The sequence below is a fragment of the Struthio camelus genome, chromosome 14 (genome assembly GCF_040807025.1).
Source record: "Struthio camelus isolate bStrCam1 chromosome 14, bStrCam1.hap1, whole genome shotgun sequence".
Taxonomy (NCBI): domain Eukaryota; kingdom Metazoa; phylum Chordata; class Aves; order Struthioniformes; family Struthionidae; genus Struthio; species Struthio camelus.
Window position 1 is genome coordinate 5878804 of NC_090955.1, and position 22343 is coordinate 5901146.

Consider the following 22343-nt stretch of genomic DNA (forward strand, 5'->3'; position numbering starts at 1 on the left):
TAAACTTATTATGTATCCAGCATATTTAAGTGACTTTCATTTAGTGAATGAAATTTTTTCATTTTGATGCAGTTCCAGTTTTCAACCAAATATAAATTGATAAAAATAACAAAATTAACAGCTAATAAAAATAGCCATCATTTTCCAACATAGTCAAAACATAAAACTCAAGAATCGGAATAACTGTGTGAAATACAACCTGTTCTCTTCTTCAGCAGAAAAAAGAGTTGAACTGAATGAAAAGGTCATATTTTATTAAGTTGCTAACCAATTAGAATCAATCTTCCTTTGAGAAAACAAATATAAAAGTACAAATGTAAAACAAGATTAAAATCAATGATTTAAACCGTGTTTCCTGCTTTCTGATATGAATTGTGATTAAAATCAGTGATTCAAATCACTTTGATTTAAATCAAGCTCATGCTCAGGGTGGATTAGCTTGTGGTCACAAACGTCATCCCTTGAAAGATAAAGGCGGTAGTCCAAAGTGCTTTCTCAGTTGCTTGGCCTGGTCTATGTAAATGAGATCTATACTAAATTAAACGGGCAGGATTTCTGATATTGCCTTCTCGCATCTCTCTCTTCGCTTCGGAGAGGATCCTCCGGAGCCGGAGGGTCTGGGGCAGGAAAGGCGGCGTCGAGTCCCCTTCTGCAGCGGTCTTGGCTTTAGCTAATCAGCAGGACCACCGCTGTGGCCCCCTTTCTTTTGCGCCTGCTTTCCCACTTGTTCTAGGCTTTCCCGTGCGGCTCTGCTCCCCGTCTATCCCGCAAGCCTCCTTCAGGACTCTCTTGGCACAGGCAGCATTTTGCCCCTGCTCCGAGGAAGTGCTTTTGGCAAATAGTTCTCACAGAATCACAGAACGGTTGAGGTTGGAAGGGACCTCTGGAGATCATCTCGTCCAACCTCCCTGCTCAAGCAGGGTCCTCTAGAGCATATTGCCCAGGATCACATCCAGACGGGTTTTGAATATCTCCAGCGAAGGAGACTCCACTACCTCTCTGGGCAACCTGTTCCAATGCTCTGTCACCCTCCCAGTGAAGAAGGTTTTTCTCAGGTTCAGATGGAACTTCCTGTGGTTCAGTTTGTGCCCATTGCCTCTTGTCCTGTTGCTGGCCACCACGGAGAAGAGGCTGGCCTCATCCTCTTGACGCTCCCCCTTCAGATACTTGTACTTCTCCCAGGTAAAGGGCCGGTATTACAGCTCCTTTTGCCATTTCCCACCTCGGATGCTCCTGTTCCCTGCTGCACGGACCAGCAGAAACACGGCTGCATCCCTTGCATTGAGCCCTCTTTCTCGGAGGGGAGCCAGAGTCACGCTCTTGGTCGGGCGAGGGCGAAGCCTTGACTGCCCACCGAGGGTTTCTTGCCGCTTCTTCCTATTTCTCTTCGGGGCATCCGGCAGGAGAGGTAGGGAAAGCAACCTTGGCTGGAGAAAACCCTAAAGGAAAGCAAAATAGGAGTTTAGCACTGTCCAGCGAGAACTGGTGTGGTGTCGCCTGCCCCCAGCACGGGGTTGTGGTCGGGATCGATGGAGCCCTGCTGAGGTGGCCGGCAGAGAGGAGCTCATCTTGCAACAGCATAGATCATGTCTTCCCGTGACAGGGGCTGAATGTTAAAGAAACCCAACATAAACCTCGATATGCTTTGGGTCAGTGATGTCAAGTAGAGCAGATTGCATTCAAGTTGGACATAAATTATTTAAAACGCCCATAAAGATGGGTCAACGATCCTTGCATTGGTACAAGTCAGCTTAAAATTGTATACTGTAATTGTTTCCATATGGTGGGCTTTTTGAACATGCCGAGTGGAAATCCTTCGCAATGAGCAGAAGTTGAGAGAAATAAGTGGGATTTATTGTAATAATGTTTTTTTTGTTGGAAGTTCTCAAAATAATTAGCCTGATTTAGCGCTCTCATTTCTGCATGTATTCCAGACTATGTCCAGACCTTTTATGAAGCATAAATAGTTCCTTCGTGGACTGTTGGCAGCCAAATACTCATGCTGTAAGAATGAGGCGGGCAGAGACCTTCCACCGGTGCTGGATAAAGTCAGCTCTCTCCAGAAGGAGGCAGATGCGTTTGGGGAAGAATATTTCATGTGTTTTCTAGTGTCAACCCTTGTAAACTTGCAGGCAATTGGTTCGTAGAACAGGTTATTTTTCCTTACATCTAAGGACAAGAAGTACTGGACTGATCCTATTAGGTAAGAGCGTTTAGGCTGCATGACTTGTGAAGCTGCACAATTATGAGTGAATGATGCTAATGTCAATATATGTATTTTAATGCAGTCAAGTTTCCTAAGCAGTTTTTCTAAGGCTTAATCCATGCTAATTTATTCTTCTTACATGCTGAATGTAGTGACTATCTTGAGACGAATCAGATGAACGGGGTCAGATTTTTAGCTAGTATAAACTGACACGGTTCCTCAATTCTGCGACAGTCAGTGGAGCTCTGCTGGTTTACGCCAGGTGGGAGTCTAGGCCTCGGGGTCTGCCTAGATGTCTGCCACTGTGCTTAACCTCTCACTAGCTTTTAGCTAAATTTGAAATAGCTGAATGCATTCGTATTGGTAATGCGTTGCAATAGAGAAGCATCCAGTGAAATGTGGTAAGGAGAGGCCCAGGCCTATGAACAACAGAAGTGTCTGGGGCCTGTAGGATACAGTGATGTAAGACTGAGTCCTGGGGAAATTAATTTATAGAGCTGCAATTTATGAGTGAAAATTTTGGAATGCTGAAAATATTAGTGCATATCTTAAGGTATCAACACCTGATATTTCAAATTTGCTCTGAGAAGTTCAGTGTTGTTCTGCATTAAGAATGAACGCTGTTTGAGGGTTTTTTTTTAATGTGTGAATTAGGTGTGTGAAACAAATACACAACGCTCAAACAGATAGACATATGGAACAGGTCATAAGAACCCACAAAAGATCAGTCGTACATCATCAGGGCATGAACCATGTGGTCTGTATTTTGGGATGTGTCTCCTCAAGGAAAAAGATACCCAGTTGAGTTGCAACGTGCTCGAGCGTTCCCATTGTTTAAGCAGGTATTGGTGATGCTTGGCATCTTCTGAAAGTGATGCTCTAGTGAATCTGATTGGATTCTCAAAGATTATAGGTGCTTCTGACTCTCTAGTCTTGGCTAAGACCTATTGATTTGTTCATGGTCCTCAAGACCATTTTTATTCTTTCCTTGCAAATTGCTTTGGTTGCCTTGGTCTTAGCAAAGAGCTGTCTGCTAACTATTGGGATATTTTCATTGTTATCTCTCCTCCCCACCACCTCTTTTTTTTTTTTTTCTTTGATTTAATGTTTGGAAAGAAACTGGGCAGTGTCATGGAGACAGTTTTGCATTTTCAGCTCCTGTGAGAGATAAAACGTGTGCGCCTCATCAAAGCAATAACTTTATTGTGGTTGCTTTGGGAGGCAGGCCACTAGCTAACTCATGTGTATTGGGTGAAGGATGGGGTGGGTACATGTGGGTAGTAAGTGATCTTGGCACTCGATCTTCACTTTTGAAGTGTCAGAAGCCCACTTCAGTTCCCAGTTCAGAAATAATAAGCCTAAGAATAAATAACCACACTAAAAACAGATCATTTGAAGAAAACTAAGAAAGCAAACCACACCAGGTAAACTTTGCAAAAGTCAATGCAGAAATTTTAGTGCTGCTCTTCAATATTCAAGATTTTATCTTGAAGAGTTATCTTTAGAAAAATAAATGTTCTCTTGGAGTTAGCGCTACAAACCCTGCCATACAGGCTGTAGTACGCTTGCTTCTCCAGAAAGGCTGTAGGGAAGAGGGTGATGGTCCTCTGTGCCCAGCTGGAGAACCCCGAGAGCATATGGGGTCTGTAGGTCTTGCACCAATTCATTTACTGAAACAAACAGAAAACTCTCTGCTGCTGAGGAAAGCCCTGTCTGGAATAAGATTTCTTCCAAAAAAAAAAAAAAAAGAAAACGAAAAAGAAAAATCAAACTTCCCCTTTGTGATTTATGGTCCCTCTAACAATGCCACTTTCTCAAAGCCATGCATCATACACAAACAATGGGCCGCATAGAAAAGGGCTCTCCCCTGAGTATTGCTAAGCATGTAATTTTGTCTTTAAATTCTTACGAGTGAATTGTAAGAACATGACTTCATAGGAACCTTTGAGACATTACAGCTTTTAATAATGCTTTGCTGCTACATGTAATACTTCATTTTTACTTTTATTAATTAAATTGCTCCTTGTGTGCACGGGGCTGTGGGGAGGGGATCCCATGCATCGCCTGACCCGGGCGTGCTGCATGCCTGCCGAGGTCTTTTCTCACCTGCTGAAGGCACCCTCTCTGCTCGTGTCTTGTCAGATAGAGGTTTATGAGGTTTTTTTACCCCGATTTTTGGCGCTCAGACAAGCGCTCCCCTGCAGACTACTCTTTTCCTCCTTCCTAAGTGCCAACCCTCCGTGGCTGTGCCCTGCCTCCCGATGCTGGCCGTGCGCCCACGAGGGGGTGCGCACGAGAGGCAGCTCCTCCTCCTCCTCCTCTTCTTCTCCTTCTTCTTCTTTTTCCTCCCCGTCCGGTGCTCGGACTAAATACGGCGGGGCTGATGAGCCTGTGCGGTGTTCGCTTGCGCTCTCCTGCCCCCCGTTACTACCCCTCGCATCTTTGATCTTTCCAAGTTTATACATATGTTTTTGTAAGTTTTCAGGAAAATTGAGGTCAAACTTATTTCATCCTGTAATCCCTTCACCTCCCCCCACGGACACTTTTTCTAAAGAGCCTCATCTTGCGTTATGTAAAACATAGGTGAAGCAAGATCTTTAGTAAATCTCAGTTGCCTTTCTGTCTGCAGCAGCAGGGTTTGAATCTGGCTGCTTATCTAATAAAGGGTAGAAGCTGCACTTTTTACAGCTTTTTGGAGCACGGTTTGTGGGCTTGCCCGTAATAATACAATTATGAAGGTTAACAGGAAAAAACTGGGTCCAGGAGTGATTCCAGGCAGCTGGCAGTGCCGACGAATTGGAAGTGCACCACCAATGAAAACTGCAGTGAAAAGCAAATTAAACCTCATATCTGCCATCTCACTCGCTTTTCTCTGCTTTCCTGTTTGGACTTGAAAGGTGATTGGAGCCAAGGCAGTGACAGTTGACGGAAGTGCTGCAAGGAGAGAGTATTTATTTACAGTGAATCGTGGTGATGCTTGTTCAGGATGCGGTTTCACGCAGGATGTTCTGTCCCCACCCCCGGTTTGATCATTTCTCCAAAAAAAAAAAAAAGAAACGAAAGAAGAAAAAAAATCTCCTTGATTGTTTGAGGCCACAGCTAATGCTTGGAGAAACGTTGTGCAGCATGCCTGTACTTGGAGCGCGCTGTTAATGTACCATCATAGGAAGTTCCTGTACTGGGCACCGAGGCAGCTCTCAGGACTAGCTCATCTCCAGATGTGTTCAAACACAGCTACAGTCGTTACGCGTTTAAAATAGGGAAGTAGGCTGGGTACATATGCTGCAAGCTATGGTTAATGTGGGCCGCTGAATTCATTGCCAGAAGTACTGCCAGTTGATGTTGTTGTAATGTTTTGGAGGAGGAGGAAGGGGAGAGGAGACGGAAATCCCCCCCCCTTCCTCCCCCCAATAAGTTTTACTATGAAATACATGCTAATCTAGAATTGCACTTGCCGAAAGGTACTGGGGCTCGAGGCACGCTCAGCACCTGCAGAAATGGCCAGCGTGGCCGCCCCGCTCGGGCGCCAGCCCCGGCCACCGCAGCGTTGCACGCGGCTCGCCGGCAGCCGGGCGGAGATAGGAGCTGCGGTGATTAGATAGGCAGAGTTGCTCTATCTCCTTTTTTTTTTTCTCTACGCGGGGAAAATATATACGGCTTAGAGAGGTGCCGCAGTCTGTGCGTTTTTTTCCTTCGTGGGAAGCGATTTGAAGCTGGAGGGATGGGGTGAGGAGTGAATGCAGTTCTTGTTATTCATTTATTTACTTTGACGTTTTCTTTTAAACTATTTTTGAGAAGTATGTTTTTTGCCTATTCTCCTATCTGGAAGAAGGAATCTAATGTATTTTTTTTCTCCCCCCCCCCCACTCACAGCTTTTAATTACATCATGGCTATCATCGGGCCCTTTCTACAACTCCCACGTTGTTCGGTAGACACAGCGCAGTGTTTTTAGGAACCTATAAAAGCCGATAATTTGCATCCAGAGGCCATGGTCGTAGGCAGCATTCAGGCAAGCGAAACAACTGCCTCGATAACTTTATGGCCGGTACATGCGCCGCATCGTGTAGCGCGCTGTAGTGCTGCAGACGCGGAGGAGCGCGAGCCTGGCTCCTGCCTTCTCGTGCCTCCCTCGCAGGCTGCACCGCGTGCACCGTTTCATGAAGCCGTGGACGGGAGACGTCGTTAGGGCTAGAAACCTGGAGTCTCGCGTCCAGACCGCCTCTGCTGCCAGCGAGTTTCAGCTCGAGCGCCTGCCACGTGCTGCAGACCCCTTCCCTCCTCCCAAGCTTGATCCTGGTTTTTCTCTGCTTTACCCCAACTTTTTGCACCCTGCTGGCAAGGTTTCTGAGGTCCTTTCCTTATTGGCCTTAACAACTGCCTTAAGCAGCTTTGAAAATCTCGCCGGGGAAGAGCCTACTCATGGCCAGCCTGGCTGGGGGCGGGGGGAGACTGAGATGCTCTGAAAGGGAGAAAACGTTCTCCCTCTTTAAAGGTGAAATAAAGGCTTTAGTTTGGCATTTGTTGTGTCAAAATTATAAATCATTTCTTAGTAAGCCAAAAAAAAAAAAAAAAAAAAAAACGACCTGCCTGATCTGATGTCAGCAGGCTGTGAAGGCAAGAAACGAAGGACCTCGAAGGATTCAGGGCCCAGTGGAGAATCCTTTCTAAAGAAAATAGAAATATGTGCCTCAAAAAAACAGCGAAAGAAACAAAACAAAACCCTAAACAAAAAAGGCAAGCATCATAAAATCAAATTAGGTCCAATTTCTTTTTTCCTGTTTATCCTCATTAGGCTGAATTAAATTCTGGACTTTCCATATATATGCAATTTGCATGCATTTTAATTTTAGGGATGTGTATCTTTCAGCCCACCAGTCGTTTTAGTCAGGAGCACAACATTATTGTTTTTTCTTGTTACTGCTTTGTACTTCTGTGCTTCCATGCCTCCGTATATTCTAGCATTTGGAAATATAAAGCGTCACTCCGTTCCTTGAGCGAGAAACGCCGTTAAGGATGTTGCAGGGTGTGTAGGATGTGCGTGTCTGCTGTATGGGTCTTCTATTCCCAAGCTTTCCTGGATTCATCTATTTCTGCTCCTTAAGTTATATCAACATCAACAAAGAAATAAAGTCAGGTCCTTACTTTTAGTAGCAGATACCCAGGAAGAGCCTATTCCGTGTCTGTGTGGCTCCCAGCGGGCACATTTCCCGCAGACAGAGGTCTTTTTGATTCCCTATTTTCTGCTTCCATGTGAATAGGCTTCTGGCTGGAAGTGAAATGTCTGTTGTCAAACGATAGGGCCTGGGCACCCGGTAGGGTTTGGCTTTTTACAACTCGTTGACACTTAAGGTGAGCCGGGGAATGGGAGTTGGATTGTTGATGCCCTGGTACGGGGAGGATTTTTGGCGTCTGGAGGACTTCGGTGGGGCCACCTGCACTGGGAACGGAGCTTTAGGGTGAAGGGCTGGGAGATATTATTCCTGCAGGCCTAAAAAAAGTTGTCCGGAAGTCAGAAACGTGCAGTACTCGTAGGGTAGCTGGGCTTGGTCGTGCTGCAACGTGCCGGGTGAAGCTGGCCTGGGTGCAGGGGGCTGATTGACGGTGCCGTCGCCTGCCTCCGAGCCCAGATCAAGCTGCTTTTCGTGGCCTCCAGTGTTTGCCTAAGCAATTCCCAGCCAAGACAGGAAACGATTTGACTTATGGTGTTAGAGAGCTGCTCTTGTGGTATTTGCACAGAAAAGGGGAGGAGTTGAAAATTTTAGTCCATATTCAACCCAATCTGATAACCTTCAGGGATTTTAGTAGTTCAAAGACATCTTGGATAGCAAGCTTGTGTGCTTAACTGGAGCTGAAGCCCTAACACTCGCAGGCATCCCATCCTTAGTAAAACCTTAAAATAACAAATGCTGCTTGCAACTCTTTTTTTTTTTTTTTTTTTTTCCTCCTCTTAACATTTTAAAACCACTAGGCCATGCCTAGGTTTTATGCTTAGGTAAGACTATGACCCTGACCTTTAAAACTCAGTCTCTCTTCTGTGTATCTGTGGCACGGAAACAGATTTTGTTCAGCGCATGAAGCAGGAATTGTGAAGGGCTAGAAAGGAAAAAGGAGAATTGTGCTTGGTGTGTAGATGAGCAGAATGTGTTTTGTAGGACTAGATTGCCAAAGCAATACTGAAGTGACTGTTTTCTGAGCACGCTTTACCAGGTTACCAAATATCTTTCTGCTGTGTCTTCCGGCTGGCAAGGGATATCCAGGAACTCCCTTGGAAGCAGTTGTAGAGAGAAACATGAAACAGCCTCTTGCTTTAGAGTTCAGCCCGGTTTCTGCAGAGAGCTACTTTTTAATAGCCTTAAGGTGCAAAAGGGAACGTTTCCCCCATTTTTTGTCATGGTGCACAGCAGTGATGGAGGGCCCAGCTGCTGTGGCCAGGGAGGGCAAAGCCATTCCCGTGCACCAAGTGGGCTCTGTCAGGGGTCTGGTAGGACCATGAGCTCGCTGCCAGGTTTTCAGCTTTTTCCTGGAGGCTGTGACTCCTTGCTTTGCAAGCCCAGAGCTACCTTCTGCTTGCAGCAGGCAGATGCGCTTGCTGATTAAAAGGCATTGTTAATTTAGAAGGAAGGCCACATTCCTTCTCAACACCATCATTAATTAAAGACTAGGAAATTGCCAATTCACCCAACATTCACATCCTTACCAGCCTATGCTCACATAATTTATTACCCGCGTATCTTAATGCCCGTATACGTGCCTAGGCCCGTATGCAAAACCTTAACTCCCATCTCATATATTTTTCCTATACATAATTAAGATCCCTCGAAAACCTTGAATGTTTTTGGTAAAAACACCTTTGTTTTGCTGAGGTTAGATTTAAAATTGTGGGGAGCCAAACACGGGCACTGGACTGTGGATGCAGTTTTATGAAACCACGTATAATCCTATGTGCACCATGTGAATATACTGTAGCCCACAAATGAAAACGACTTCTTCAGAGCTCTGTCTCTGCGAGAAGAAAACAAAAGACCCAACAATCCTTTAAATCTTACAGTTATAAAGTGGTGCAGGTTGAATGCAGTGAGACAAGACAACAGAGTTTTCTGTCGGTAGGGGTAATGCCGCTATGCAAAATGCGCTTGCAGCTTAGACGCATCATTCATGAGTTACACCATGGCTCCTAACTCATGGCAACACGGAGTGTCTGGCAATCCCCACCATCTGGTGAACTCTGATGTGTATTTGAACAGCACAGTGTGTTAGTGTGCCTATATACAAGACATATTCACACACAACATATAGTGGCAGGGGAAAGAGAGAGAAATTATGTTTCAGCTGTGAATGACTTATATTTACTCAAGCAGTGAAGAAATAGCTGATAGCTCACGAGTGATCAAAGCCCGTGGTGAGTTATAGAGGTCTTTCCTCACCAGAGAGGAAGATATAGCACATTTCAACCTGCTGTATATCCTTCTAGTCCAACACACATTTTAATCCTTATTTTTATTTTGGTTTAGAGGCCTTTCTCCTTTGCCCAGCTAGTGATTTGGGTTTTGTTTTGGGTTTTTTTTTTTTTTTGCGGTCTCTTCTGCTGCCTCTTCTCTGTCTGATGCTGATGCCAGAGACAGAGCAGATTGGGAAGCCTTTGAACACATTACTGGTTGAACTCAAACGAGATTTTTGTATTGCTTGGTTGCAAGCTACTGTGATGAGAGCATAAGGAGTTTACTTTTGATTGACATGAGGTACTCTAAAGCAAAAGTGATCTATCGGCACTCAGGCACCCACAGCTAGTTTTTTCTTTTATGACAGAGAATAGTCATGTAGCAGTTATGCGACAGCAATGAAAGTAGAATTGCAGTTTCCATTTGAATCCTCAGATGGAGGAGACAGAGGAAAAAAGAGGTAAAACTAGGCCATTTTAGGTCACTCCAACTGAGCGAGCCTGTTATTTCCTAACAAGCTAGACTTGAGGGTCCTCTTGGTTTCTGTTGCGTTGACTGCTTTGTGTTCAGGCAGTCTCCTTCGGTGTGGCAGCGGTCTCATTCCAGTACAGAATATCAGTACAAATGACACAACCTCATTATCTTCCACTTCAGATGCTTCAAAACGAATTTTTACAGTTAGCACACCCGTGATCTTACACCGCAAAGAGAACTGGTTTGGAGAAAAGATATGATATATCCTGAGCCTCAGTCTGAACATGAGACATCCTCCCTCCTGCTTGTGTGCATAACTAAATGTGAAACCTCTTCAAAATAAGTTGTTCTCCAAATTAATTGCCATTTGGCATGTGATCAATACAGAAGACAGGTGAGCATCCTCTGGAAGGAATTGCAATTTTTAAAGTAACATCTGAACTTGGGAGAGTTGGGTTATGTTTTCCGTTCAGCCACTTTGTGCAATAATGAGTGAGCTGCTTGGACTTCCTTGTGCGTGTCTGTGAAATAGGTTGCTCCTTACATCCCTCGCTACGCTGTTGTAAGCATATTTCCTTCTGTCCTGTAAGTCTCTTGCAACATTTGTGTGTTGAGATCTGTCAGAACAAAAATATTTACTATTGGCCATTTTATTACTATTTGTAAACACCTGAATCGGCGTGCAGCCTTTGAGGAAAAGTGGAGAGACTCAAACAACCATGAAAGCAATTTTAAGAAACTTTATAAAACGGAAAAGCTATTTAAGAGTCATGTATTGCTGAGATATGGTGGGGAGCACCCTCGTAACTCATCATCATCCTTTTCGAACTAGCAAAGGTTTCTGAATGGATTATTAACAGATAAACGTAGTAATAGTTTCCCCCGTGAAATCACCGTGTGAAGTTTGTGCAGTTTGTACTGTCTGTCTAAGGGAGATTCAAGAATTAGCCTGGTAAGAAATCTGAATTGCTCCTTATTCCCAGGGTGGTCCTTCCAGATCTGGCTTGTGGTCATTGTGGCAGGTCAGTTTGGGAGAGCTTGCAGCGGCGCTTCCTGTGCGGGACCTGGCTTGCAGAATAAACAAGGCAACTTGTTTTCCAGAGTTACAAGTTTTGTAGCTTTTCAAGTGCAGAAGTAGTAGTTTGGAAGAATTGTAGATGTTTTTTTCTGGAGAGGTAGGTATGCGGGATACAGACAGTACGTGCCAGATTTTAGAGCTCCAAATGAATGATTAAATAATTTGTAATTAATACAGCAAGTGAGAAAATAAACATTGAAGATGGTTATTTAATGAGGTTTTCGGGAAGTGTTTGTAAGACCTCCAGTTTTAAAACAGCCATTTATTTGAGCAGATTTGGCTCATTGTTTTAGGAAAAAAGTTTCACCGGCACTGGGTTGAGGAAGACTGGTTCTGAACGTGTTAATTCAATATTCCCCTCTTTGTAGTCCTGCTCCGGCATTTTTCTTTTCAAAACAGTGTTCAGCGAGGTTCCACTCCTAGCATTCTTCAGCTTCCCGTTTCTATTTCAGTGTTTTAGGCAACACGCTCAGAAACAGATGGATGGCGAGATTTCAACCCCACCTCCCAACTTACACGCATAGTCCACATCTCACGCCGCATTCGTGAGCGCACACAAGCAACAGGGACTTGGGTGGTGGCTTTTCAGCAGATACTTTCCTCCCTGAATTCGGGGCTTTGGCGTTATGATCAAGTGCAGCGCTAAAAGCAGTTTCCCCCCCCCCTTAAAAAAGAGAAGAGAAAAGGGGATATTGATGTGTGTGAAGCGGAGGAGGGTGGGGCACACGTGCTGTTCAGGAAGGTGCTGTGTTTTCCAATGCCTATTTTGACAATTCTGAGCAGATTTTGTTTGCAGGTATGTCTGGTGCTGTGCACAGAGAGCGATGTGATATTCTGAACAAAACCTCAGTTCTACATTTTTTTTTCCCCCCCCCTCCCTCCTTTGCTTTGCAGCGACTGGGTTTTGATGTCTTGCTTCTCAGAAGGCTTGACGGTAGTAATAACGGAAACAGCAAAAAATGTCAGCTTGACTACTGTCTGCGTGTCGGCACTAGTCCAGGGAGTTTCAAAGGGATGTTTTATTGATTCTGTAATTGCACAGTAGAATGGACAAACTGAACTGTACCTCGGGGCAAGGAAAGCCCCTGTCGAAACGGCATCTGTTGGATGTATGCACTGCTGTAATTTGGGCAGGGAGTGCTCTCGGTGCCGTTTAAACCAGGGGACTGAAAGCTTGACTTAACCCTTTGTTTAGAAGTTATCAAAACTCCTGTTTTTCGGAGGCTGTAATCGGCAGTCAGAAGTTCAGCCTTGGGGGTCGTTCCCAGCGCCGCAGCAGCTCTTCAGGCCTCCGCTGGGATTGACACCAGCGTCGCTTTTGAAGTGAAATTTGGCCCGTGAGCTTTTCTCTGACGTTATCTGTTCAAGTATTCTCATACTTTCGAGAGTTAGAGTCCTTAATATTGTAACAGGCAGCGTTTCCTTGCTTGCAATATCCACTTCTCCTTAACGGCAAAACTGCTCTGAATCTCTTATGAAATAAGACTATATTATAATACTCCTGCCTCGGATCTGGGAACTTCCTCTAACACAAGCTGATTACTTTCCAAAACTGAAGGAGTGGACTGAGCTGTTTTGCCACAACAATTGCAAATTAAAATTGTAAACTTTTGCTGTTGCCATATTTTTTCACTGGCAACGCTGTCTGTGTTCTGCGTCTCTAATTTGGTGAGAACAGAACTCAATTAGGCGAACCCGCGGGCGCCTCGCCTGCCTCCGAAAGGTTGAGGGATCTGGATGCAGAACCTTGCCTTGCAAAGGCAGCTTGTTGTCGCCCCTCCGAAAGCTTTGGGCTTGATAGGCGGGTGCCCAGGGTTTCAGTCCCAGTTACCGCCTCTTCTGCAGACGGCGGGAGCTGGGGAAGCGCCAGGGACGGCGCTTGGCGCCCAGGCTAGAGGGGCCGAGGCACTGGTGAGCGTTGGAGGAAGCTCTCTCTCTTTTGGCCCTGATTAGGTCAGTGTCTTCCCCAAATTGAACAGGCAGGTGGATCTGAGTTTAGAGGATGATGTGCTACGTACTGTTTGTTTTTGGAAACTGTGCGAACTTTTGGTATATCGTTTTTGAATTTTGGTATTAAACGTAAAGGGCTTTCACGGTGCTTGCTAGAAAAAGCTGCAGTGCAACTCTGTACTGGGTTTCAGTAGATTCTACAAAAATATATTTGTCATGTTAAATGAAAGGAGACGTGCAGCTAACTTCATGGGGTTTTTTTGTTGCAACTGCCGAACTGCTTTAGCTAGAGCCGTGCATATTATAAGAAAACTCAAAAATAGGCATTTAATTATTGTGAAGGATGTAGAGCACTGTGCCAGTTCTGTGTGATGAAAAGTTAAGACCACGTCGGTGATGCGTATTGCAGAAAACTGGGGGAAACGGTGGATCTGGTGGTCAGTTCCCTTCCGGTGGCGCGCAGGAGGTGTACAGGCAGGAGCAGCTGTACGCTGGGGCTGTTGCCAGAGGAAGAGCAGCTTTGTTCTGCGCGGCGGGGGGAATGCCAGAGATGCGCTGATTAGGAGAGGAAGGGAGCGCTGCCCAATCTGATCCAGCGGCAGTTTTGGTCTCAATGCATAATTAATCAAAATACCGTTTGACCAAGTAGCCGTAGTGCTGTGAAAAGAGCAGTAAGATCTCCAGTTGTCGGTGGTGGTGGTATGAATTTTAATCGGTAGGTGAAAGATGGCTTATCTTGATCTAATTTTATATTAAACGCACAGCCAAGGTATCGAAAGTCTCTAAGATGAGTAGCGCTGAGAGTAGCGAGCTGGGTAAGATGAGGGGCCTGAGAGTGCTGGCTCTGCACAGAGCCGCCGGCGTCTCTGCAAGACCTTCTCTTTAGCTAACTCTTAATTTGGAGGTAGGTCTTATTAAGAGTGGAATGGAAATTCAAATATCAGACTATGAACTAATAGTTTAACATTTGGCTGAGTCTTTATCGCCTTCCTCCCCCAACTCTGACTTTTGTCAGATTGCTCATAATTTCAGTCTCGGTGATCTGCCTCTTTCTCTGTTGTCTCTTTGTAAGAATGGCGAGGTGAGGGTGACTGAAAACACAGAATGTGCACTAATATTTCCTGTGCCACATCAGATCACCAAAATGACTAAAGAACATCCTGAACGCTGAAATTCTCAGCACATATTTTCTGTCAACACTAACGCTGAAGTGGGATTGCCCCAGCCAATCAGACACGGGAAAAACACAGGCTTACTGACCCAGAAAGAGCCCCGTTTCCCACTTTTTTGCGGCGTTTGTGCTCCAGTTGGCACGAACCTGGTGGGGAAAGGTGGTCGGATCCAGGATCCGCTTGGCAATCCCAAAGACGCTGCAGGCGCGCTGAGGAGCGCGTTACGGGGACCTGTACGCGACCCTGAGGGCAGTAGCCGTGGGGAGCGGGCGTTTTGCCAAGGCTCTGCTGAACATCTCTCGGCCTTGCTGATAGAAATCATTCACGCTTTTTGGCAATGACTGTTGCAGTAGTAGCTGTGTTTGGTTTTGTGATGCCCTGAGAAAAGGCTTGTGTGGTTCACTAGGTAATTTCTTGCTGGCGTACTTAGCTGCTCTGCAGGCTTCTAGCCGTGCCACCCTCCAGCGCACCTTAGACCTGTTTTCAGAAAGATCTTTGATAGAGCCATAGTTCTGCTGGGTTGTTTTAATTAACTGTGGGCTCCCGAAAGCCTAGGACGCTGCTGGGAGTTGTCCCTCAGCGCCCACGAGGGTTGTGTCTGGGCGCGAGTCTGACCATCCGTGGTAGCGCTGGGGAGAGCTGTCGAGCTGTCTCGCCGTGTCGGGCAAAAGGGTGCCAAATCTCCAGCCAAAAGGAGATGCCTGGTGCAGGTCCCTGGTTTTCAGATGTCCAGTTTTTCCTTCTGTATTCGGCTCTTTCGCGATGAGCGCTGTCAGACCGCGTGTGACGGAGGGGATTGGGAGCTCCCCTCGGAAACCAGGGGTGACCTTGCAGTGAATTTCTGTGCGTTTACCTTAACGTCCTTGTCGCAGGGCCTGATAATCCCCCTTGTTTTACTGGGAGCAGTGATAAAAGTGTCGATTGCCAAGAAGCTGGAGATGTGCCAGCTGGTTTTGTGGGCGGTGTAAGCAAAAGCAGAATAAAGTAATCGGTCCTCAGCAAAATGCTCCCACCAGAGATCAGGCCGGACCCTACCAGAGGGACATCCGCAGGGGTCAACACCTCACGTTGAACAGACTTCAGGTAGCTGCTTGATATCTCCGAGATATATATATATATATATATATATATATATATATATTTTTTTTTTTTTTTCAGTCAGCATTAATTATTTCATTTCCTGGAAATTTCTATTTATGATTTGCTTGTAAGAGGTGGGTGTCGAAAAGATTAATTTGTCCTTTTGGGGTATAGATAGGCTGCTCCTATTTTATAATCATTGACGGTGGTTGTAAGGATCAAGGAAGGATGCAGTAAAATACAGTGATGCTGACAGTGTGGGAGCACTGCATCTTCTTGCTGTTTGATATTTTGATAGAAACCTTTTATCACTTTAAAAACTGGCTGTGTATCAATATGATATGTTAAAAACAGAAGTAGGAAACTGCAGGCTTTTAATTTGTGCCGTTTGAACCCTCTTACCTTGGATGAACGCAGCGTGTAAATTATAGTTCCCATGAGGTAAAAATCAGTCAAATGCTACTTAACCTTTACTCTGCCATGTTTCGCGTTACGTTTGTGCCTAAGAGAACGTGTGCAGGCGCTTTCAGCTTGCTACCCCGTGAAATCGTCCTTAAGGCTCCAGTAATGACATGCAATTTCTCTAAATTTGGGTTCAAGGTGAGCAAAAATGCGACGTTCTTAGAGATCTTTCAGCTGAAGCGGTTTCAGCGTTTTTGTTTACCCTTTGCAGGTGAGGAAGGTAGAGAGGTTATTTTTCACTGAGCGCCGCAGCAGCGGTCGCTGTAGCCGACGGCGTACCTGTCGTGTTTCGTGAGTGCCCTAGATAAGTTTGCAACACGGTTTCCATTAAAACGGTTTCATTTGCACCGTTACGTTTATGCCAGGTACTCATGCCTTGCACTGCTGTTGTCCAAAGCCGGTCTTCCACTGCAGGTGTTAGGTTTTGTCTTGGTTGTTTCAGGAAAAATTGTTCAGCTATTTGAGTTCTTTGGAATGGAAAGCGAGTTTTTCTCCCTGTTAATTTCCTAGTAAAAGAATCAGAAAATTGTAAACTTTGACACTTGCCATGCCAAATACCTGACCCAGGACCCACTGAATTTCGTAGAAAAAAGTTTTCCTTTGACTGATGTATTTCTGTATCAGGTTTATGGTTCTCAGTGGGGGGGGGGGGGGGGGGGTTCTGCCCAAGACTACACTTACATAATTTACTAAATGGTATTAAAGAGAGTCTTAAAAAATATTCCTCAGCTCTGTTTCGATATGCTTAACTTTATTTTTGCAAAACATGCTCTCTTGTTCCTCATCTGCTCTCAGAAGAGGAAATTTTTCCTAATGAAAAGCAGAAAAGAAATTTAAAATATTTTCCCAGTGAACGTTCTCATGAAGAAAAAGTCCTTCAGCAAAAGAAGAAAACTGAGGAAATGAAAAATAATATTCTCCAAGTAGCAGCCTTCAGAGCTGGTACAATATTTGTGTTCTGTTAATTCAAGGGTTCCTGCAGAATAAAAAGAAATGCGTTATCTCCCTTCACTGGTGAGCTGCACAGACGACAGTGGAGGCAGATGTGCTGCGGCTCTGTGAACCCGGCCTCGCAGAAGACCGCCTCTAGCCAAGCAGGAGCTGCGGCAAGGGCCCTGTGCCTCGTCCCCCTCGGCACCCCTCGTTCTGCTCGCCGACGTGCGATTGAGACCTCAACGTCTAACTGAAGTATTTCAAAGTAAGATTTTTGAACACGTGCCTTTTCTAAAAGGGGAGGAAAAAAAAGTGGAAAAAGGAAATTAAATTCTCTCCGAGATTTCGTGGCTGGAACAGCAGCAGTAAAGGAAAACGCACACGTTGGAGTGGTTTGTAATGCAAAGTTGGCTACACTGGATATCTTATATATTTAATTATATACATTTGATACCATATAGAAATATTATTAAATTTCACACTTAACAGGGACAAACAAATCTTAAAAAATGAATTGCATATGTTCAGTGTGGCTGAATGCACATTCCTGGAGGAAGTTTTTGCTTTAAACACGCTTGGTTTTAATCATAATGATTCATGTACACAGAATGAAAGCCGCTGTGTTTCTTTTAATTCCCTTTTTGCTCATTCCTAAGGCAAAATTCCTGCTGATGTCAGTGACTGGAAATCTGTAGGTGTTCACCTGAGTAGAAAATGAGTAAAAATGGACTAAAGACCATGAGAATTTTCTTTTTTGGTGCAAATGTGCTTTGAATAAATAGAATTATTTTAAACTAACTATTCAGAAATAGGGAGCGAGAGCAGTACGCTGGATTGCGTTTCTCATCCCCAGTCTTTGTATGCTTTGGACAGTTTCTGCAAACAGTCCGGCTGATGTACTTTATCCCTAATATGGAGTGAGAGGGTTGATCAAACCACATGCTCATTCAGTCCAGAAACTTTGTGTTGTGGCCAAAAAAAAAAAAAAAAAAATTTAAGGGAGGGGAAGAAAGAAAGAAGGGGAAGAAGGGAGGTGGCACAGAAAGCCCGGAGTATACTCATATAACCCTCAGGGAACAGAGCTAAGATTAATATTCTTATTTGTAGAGCTGAGAAGAAAAGTTAAAATTAAATATAAACAGTTCAGAACCACTTTGATTTAAAGATGTTTAACTAAATGCGAACTCCAGTTAAAAAACAAAATAAAAAGTGCCTGTAAAGTTTGCATTTTCAGGGTTTGTGTTAGAAGCCAAAGCCTAGCAGACTCCATGCGGTCTTCAAATGTGTAAATTATGAAACTACAAAGTATTACTTTCACTTATGGACAGTCCCTAATTTTCCCCCAGCCTCTCCAGAAGCCTAAACAAGAATAGAAAGAAGTTTCAAGTGTGAAAAAATGAAACTTGGTATTTACTGATGCTTTAAATATGAAAGCACCAAGCACTATGGGGAAGCAGCTGGCTCTGGGGAACGGTGCGGGATGGGGAGTCTCGCTTCTGGGTCAGCGGTGCACTGTGCCCTCTTCAGTGGCAGTGAGGAGTCCTTGCCATCTTGGTTGGGTTGAGTACCGTTACAGCTCAGCGCATGTCCTGGTCCGCGTCACCAGCTGCTGCCCGGGCCGATGCCCTTGTCGGTTGCCTTAATAAAGGACTCGGCAGGTATGGGAAGTGTTGTCTCCCCTTAACCCTAGGGAAAAGGGCAGGAGCGCATCACGGGACAGGTGCCGAGAGGGTGCCACTGCCACCTGGGCACCTCGAGGTTCAGTCTGTGACTGGTAGTCGGCTGATTTTCTTGAGTGCCAGTAGCACTCACTTAGACAGCTGAGAAACAGTCTGACTTTCTTGTATTACGAGTCGTGCACCTCCCACTGAAGGAATAAGTAACTTCTGACATTTTAGGAGCCTTTTGGTAGCTTGAGGAGAGAAGTTGTGGTGACAAAATTCCAAGTGGGGTGCTAAGGGCAGTCAGTGCTCCTCAGCAGATGTGCGTAGCCATGACTGTACAGTAAATGCAACAAGCTTTGAACATCTCAGTTATTTTGGGAAAACATTCAGACAATGCATCAGTTTAGTTTTGAAACAGCTTCAAACATTTTACCACTGAAACCTCTAAAGCAAATGTTACAGAACATACAGCTTGTCTGTTTATCTTCTTGAAGACTATGTGAAGTCATATGTGAAAAGTGATAAGAATCACAGTATCTCCTTTGGTTGCTCAACATGAGAAGCTGATGAAGAGACAGTCATCTATAAGACATTCTCAAGAATAGCTGCATAACAGATATATTTGCTAGTCTGTCTCGATGGAGAAATGAAGGTGTATACGTAACCAGGTAGGTAGATGCGTTTCTTTTAAACCTGGCTAGCGTGGCTAGCAATAGTGAGGGCTTTGGTCTGGTCCAGCCCTCTAACATGGGGTTCCAGTATCCCTATATTTGCATTACTACCCTGTGCTGATGGTCATGCTGCTGTTCCTTTTTTCCAGTTACCGTCTCAGTACCAACTTACGTTAAAACTGCCAAAGCCTGCCTATGCCTCAGTTGCATCCGCATTTTGCTCTACAGACAAATTTGTGGTGCGTTAAAGCCTTCCTTCTCCTGTCCTGTTCTCACCTGGAGGTTGTAGCGATGCCAAGTTGGTGTTTGTGGTTATGAGCTGTTGGGCACAGATGTGTGTAGCTTTGGGATCAGACGGTTTTTGTTCCTTGTTTGTCCAGCAGTGACTATTAGAAGGCCTTGCTGGTCCTGAAAGCGTTTAAGCTCGTGCTCTTTTACCCAGGCAGGTCACCAGTCATGTGAAATCAAACGTGTAGGTATCAATTTGCTTCACGCTTTTACCTTCTTTGAAAAGATTTTGAATGTTGAATACAGAGGTTTAACAAAAGGTAAAGTTAATATCTATTCCTTCCTTGGCTTCTAAGGCAGACCGAAGCCATGGTACTTGTCGACTGTTTTTATGGCTGCAGCAGGTTCTGCGCAAATCCCATCAAATCAGCTGGCAATAAGAGTCCAATTAATTATTCTGAGCTGCTACTATTCCACTGGAGAGCAGATCATGTCCTTGTTTTCCAAGGAACTAGAAAGGCCCAGTGAATCTGAGTGGAAAAAGCTTCCTCCATCTCTTTGTTTTCCTACCCCTCATAGGGTCATAAAGCTGCTTTTGTATATGAGCTCCTATCAGTACTACAGATGTGGATAAAACCGAAGTGGTGAAGAAAACTATGCAGGACGTTCTTCATAACAGAAATACGGGGGGGGAAAATTGTTTTTAAGTTCTTGAGCGTGGACTAAACTAAGAGATAGAACTGAAGTGTAAAGCTCTAATTTTCTTCCTGAGGCAGAAAGAGAGCCAGAAACTGGGTTTTTCCATCCCTGAAGCACCTTAAAAGCTCAGTGGTCCCTTGAACTTCACAGAACATCAGGTATGTGTGAAACAGAGGACATTTCATCGTGCCAGGGTCCCGAGATTAGGCCTGGGCCTTGAAACGCTGTCAGAAGCCTGATATTCAAATTCCCTCTACCCGACAAAATGAGAAATGGCTTGTTCCCAAATTGAAGGGTTTATTTTGTTTGTGTTTTAAATAATAATTTGAAATAGTTCAGCTATGTTGCGGGTTGCTTGCCTGACATGTTTTGCTTCTTGACGTTTTTAGATAAGTGGCTCAGAAAATAATCTAATATTGACAACAGTGCTGCTCTTTATTTATTTATTTATTATTTTTTAATACTAAAATAAAAAAAGCATTTTCAAATTTACTTTTGCACCACACGATACGTATTCGTTCTTTTGGCCGAGCTGAAAACCCACCTCATTCTCATATGTACAACCAATTTGCAGGCTGTTGTGAAGAATAGCTTTATAAAGGGGGCACCGTCGGACCTGCGCCGTATACGATGCACTGCTGGGAGCCGTTATAATTACGTGTAATGTGGTGGGGAAGAGAGTCAGTAGCAGACCGTCAGATCCCTGCTTGACTGCTCCCTTTCCTGACGGGAAGAAAAGGGCAGTGATCAAGCTGAGGTTCTCAAAGGAGACCCTTACATCGCGGGGTAACATGAAGAGTGGGATGTGCACAGGCAGCTGCGGAAAGCACGTAACGAAGCGTTTGTAGTGAGACGGATCATCCTTGTAGGAGCATCCAGATGACTGTGATCCTTTTCCTAGAGTGCACTAAAGCCAATGGGAAGTGTTCACATGTAGATTTTTTTTTCTTTTTTTCTCTTTTTCTGGGACTGTTTTGCCCATGTTTATGGTCTGACAGCAGTAATGAGTCACTGTACCAAAGTCATGGCCAGTAGAGAATAAAACTGTGTATACCGAGCGCTGAATGTCACGGACTGATGCTACATATGGGGACGCAAATAAAAGGGCTGGATGTTTAGTGGTGTGAAATTTAGCTCTGTATCTGGAGTCCCAGAACATACATGCTTTTTAAAATCTTAATGAGCATGATGATCTATTATTATTAATTTGATTTTATTTTTAGGAGTAAAGCAAAAAAAAAAAAGGTTATCTAAAAAGATTATCTTGGTCTTCTCCACATGTGTTCAATTTTGCAGTAACCTCCCAAATGATAAGTTGGGGAAAGAGGAATGTTTTTTAGTTTCTTAACTATTGCATTAGACCTTTGGTTTCTGTGGGGTAATGGCAAAGAGTGCCTTGATGAACATGAGTGCTGCAAAGAGAGATCAGAGTTAACAGTTTTTAGGTCTCAGAAATCAGGAGTAACTTTCCTTATCCAGTAAGAAGACTGGAGGCGAAATCTCAAAAAAAGAAAAAAAAAACTTTTCTCCCCTCTGGAAACGTTTATTTACTGAAGGAGAAACTTCAGAGATCAGCATTCAGACTTCCTATTGCTATTCAGCACTTCCAGCTCCGTTTTCTTTTGGGGAGGGAGGGCACATCCAACGTTACAGCCGGGAGACCTGGCATCTCTGGCAGATGGCTTCACTTTTTGGTGGCATGGCTGCAAATTGGGTCACTGGTTTAATGGCTTATGTGGCACCTTTTATTCTGCGGATGCATTTGCATGTCTCAAAAGAAGCATTGGCTCGGGCTTGGGAGGTAGACTGCTCTATAATGCATGCTTATTTAAGGTGCCATGTTGACAGCCAGGGTGGCAAAAAAGGATGTGACGACTCCAAGTGTTGCGAACTTTTTTGATCCCTTTGTCCATATTTAATCTAATCTCACATTCAGTTAATGCTATTGATTAGATTTCTTTCAAATATGTATAGGTTACTCAACATGTAGTAAAATGTTATTCTTCTCCTAGGTGAGTGAAGCATAAAAGGTGAAAGTATACAATTAATTTGCCTGCAATTGCTTGAAAATTGTATGCTGGATTTCTGTGAACGCACTGTATGGAATAATATTTCAAGCAAATTATTGTTATTTACTGTGGATTTTGCTTGAATATTTAAGGTCAACAATTATGCTTCCTTTTGGTACTTAATGGCTTTTTATTTTTAGAAACCTGGCCAATTCTTTCACTAAGTTGGTGCCCCTAATACTGATCTTCAGAAAGCATTAAACAATGCACAAAGTGT

General features: G+C 44.3%; 1 protein-coding gene across 18 annotated transcripts in view; it reads left to right on the forward strand.

The window, feature by feature from the left end:
- The window catches only part of FOXP1 (forkhead box P1), a 388378-nt gene that overhangs the window by 82166 nt on the left and 283869 nt on the right, over positions 1 to 22343 (forward strand). For 4 of the 18 annotated variants that reach the window (XM_068907674.1, XM_068907708.1, XM_068907678.1 and 1 more), the window contains exon 3: positions 16834 to 17060. The exons of the other annotated variants lie outside the window; for them this stretch is intronic. The gene's annotated coding sequence lies outside the window, so the exon portion shown is untranslated. The remainder of the gene's footprint in view (positions 1 to 16833; positions 17061 to 22343) is intronic. 18 annotated transcript variants of the gene reach the window in all.